A 3,184-nucleotide genomic window follows, 5' to 3' on the forward strand; every position below is an offset into this window, starting at 1 on the left:
CGTAGATGTTAATCATAGGGTTCTATGAGTAATTCAATAAAACTCAAGTCAAGATTATCTAGTTTCTAGGCCAAAGTAATATGTAGAAAATCTTTTTTTTTGTAAGAAAAACAATGACGACTATGATTTTAGTAAACATAACTAACCACTTTAAATTTGAATTTCCACTCAAACAAAAGTTTATACAGGAAAGGCCTGCTTAGGAAACTTATATCTGAGTATCCAACACATATGCATTTATATATAAGTTCCATGAAAATTGATTAAAAAAAAAACAAAAAACAAAAGAACTTCACGCCTAGGGAGGAAAAAAATTCCCTCCTATACTTTCTCCCACCAAATAAGGAGAAAATAATATAGAGTCTTAATTATCTCACCAAATAAGGGAAAAAATCCTTATTTCTCCTTATGTTTAGTTCGACTAAATAATTAAAAAGAATAAAACTTCCTTTGCTACACACTTGTTTCTCAAACCCTAAAATCACATCTTTCTTCCTCCTCTCTCACTACAGCAATGAAGAATTGAAAAGTTGAGAAGCTTCTTGATTGATTGGGTAATGATTAAAGGTTTGTCCATCTCTCCTTTCTCTCTATTAGTTTTCATACTGAACCATAGAAACCAACTTATATGTCTAAATTGTTCTTGAGGGCAGCAACGCATCTCGTTCCGGTTCGATCAGGTAGGCTTGACTACTTACATTCGACTTTCAATTTATGTGGAGCTCTCCATTTTATTTTAATCGATATATGTGGTTTACAGCTAATTGAATTGTAGTATAGGAACAACAATTGATTGTTCTGGACCTGTTATCAAACAAGAGTTAGAAGGTTGTGTAATTTTCTATTTTAGTTTGAATTGGTTCCCTCTTTATTTATTTAATTTTTACTTTGGGTCAATAGTCATTAACAATATCGCAGCAATATGCTCATGGTCAACTGAGTTAGGTCAATCATATTGGATGGTCCAATGGTTCATAGTGTAGAGGATCTCCTAAGGCTTCAGATTGATTGCAATTATGTAATTGTGATGCTTATTGTTAATCTGCCATCCAATGATATATGAATAAGCATTCTAGAGATTTCAAAAAGCTTGATTTTCTCATATACATGTGCTGGTGTAGAGTAATGAATTGGATTGATTCAGTGGTCAAGGTATATCTAAATACAAACGTACACACTACACACATATGAGCTTATTCTAACTTTTGTAATGTTTTGAATTTCCTAATTTCCTCTGAAGCACCAGGTTTTTGTAATGCTAGCTTGTATGTTTTCTCAGACTATTACACTTTTTTTTTTTTGGATATGTACAGAGTGAAGTGAAGTCGGATTCATTGTTGATTTGTTCTTTCGGTGTGGTGCAGCAAGCAAAAGCAAAATTAGGTACATATACAACTCTCTCCGTTTTGTTTCTCATTTTGTTTCTAGTTTACTTTTTTTTTCCTGGTACATTGATATGAGAGTGTCTTCTTTAATTTAAATTAGGTATGTTCATACTTTACAGCAGTTTTCTGATTTGTTGACCTAGGTAGACATTCTCTTACAACTGTACCAATCCATTAATAATTTGGAAATAGTTCCTTCTAGATAATTTAAATAGACAACTTGATGATTAATACAGAACTGGAATCACTCAAAAATAATATTTCTACATTTAGTTATGAATTTCTAAACTTAAGTGTTAGTAAATTTTAGTATTTTTAACCTAGGTACATGTTTACTTAAAACTTTACCAATCCATTAATGAACTTGAAATAGTTCCTTCTAGACAATTTAAGTAGACAACTTGATAAATCATATTAAGCTAGAATCACTTCTAAATAATATTTCTACATTTAGTTATGAATTTCTGAACTTAATTAAGTGTTAGTACTTTTTTAGGTACCGGTTTACCTAAAACTGTACCGATCCTTGAAATAGTTCCTCCTAAACAAATTAAATAGACAACTTAATGAATCATATGGAATAGGAATCACTTCAAAAAAATATTTCTACATTTAATTATGAATTTAATTCTCTTCATTTGGTGTTGATGAAAATGCTTGTTTTATCATTACCATAGATTTATTGGCAGCATAAATTGAGAGGAGATGCCGATTGATAAATCTTGGATGCAGTTAAGTAGATCAGACCCAAAGTATGATCAAGGAGTTATAGAGTTTCTTGATTATGCATATAGCCATGATAAGTGGGTAGAGGATGACATGATAATATGTCCATGCAAAGTATGTGGTTTAATTCTCACATTATGTGGTACTATTTATATCTTTCAAATATTTTTATATGTTGCTATTTTATGCTATTTACTACATGTTTTAGCTCTTATTTTGCATTCTAACTTCTTTGTTTTTCTTTTACAATAGGACAATATTGCAACAGATTCAAGTGCACACCATGATGAAGATGGTACTGATGAAGATGGTGATGAAGATGTTGCTGATGAATATGATGCAAACTCTAATGAGGACTTTTATTAGATATATTGTTAGCTTCCTTGCTTAAGAATGATTATATTATAAAGACCAAATATTGAATATTTATCTTTATCTGACCATGTATGAATGATTAACTATGTTTCATCTAATGCAATTTTTTTTATGAAGATTTAATTGTCTCCTTGTATGTTTAATAAAAAAATTATCTTGATTCATCTACCTCTTCCGATCAGGTTAATTGACAATTAAATTGAGTGGGAGGAAAAAAAAATTCCTGACAAATTTCAATGAATAAATCTCATGAAAAACATTTCCGACCACTTTTTCCGACTACAATATCATTCTCGGAAATATTAGATTATATTTTTCCGACAGAAAATATCAATTTCCGAGAAAAATATGACCCTCGAAACTTATTCATTTTCGATGCCAACTAGTCATCGGAATTAAATATTCTTATCGGAAATAGTTTTTTCCAACCACTCCTATTCGTCAGAAATAAGTTCTTGGAAAAAAATGGATTGGCTAGCAACCAATTTTTTCCTACAAGCAACGAATTATTTCCAACAAACATCTTTTGTCGGAAATACTATTTGTCGTCGTTGAGGAGTAACAATTTTCGACCACCGAAAAATTATTTACGACCATATCTGGCTGTCGGAAATACATCTTTTTCCGAGCGTTGGTCGGAAAAAGACTTTTTCCGATGATATTTTTTCCGAGGGCACCTAGCTGTCGGAAATAGCTTT

At 31.1% G+C, this 3,184-nt stretch overlaps 1 long non-coding RNA gene across 1 annotated transcript; it reads left to right on the top strand.

Moving 5' to 3' along the window:
• The first annotated feature begins 440 nt into the window (after positions 1–440).
• Positions 441–2,581, top strand: LOC121049776. Its single transcript, XR_005801318.1, has 3 exons — positions 441–567; positions 1,314–1,383; positions 2,364–2,581. It is a non-coding gene; the product is annotated as an uncharacterized LOC121049776 (long non-coding RNA).
• Positions 2,582–3,184: the final 603 nt, after the last annotated feature.

This window comes from Rosa chinensis, chromosome 6 (genome assembly GCF_002994745.2).
Source record: "Rosa chinensis cultivar Old Blush chromosome 6, RchiOBHm-V2, whole genome shotgun sequence".
Classification (NCBI taxonomy): Eukaryota; Viridiplantae; Streptophyta; class Magnoliopsida; order Rosales; family Rosaceae; genus Rosa; species Rosa chinensis.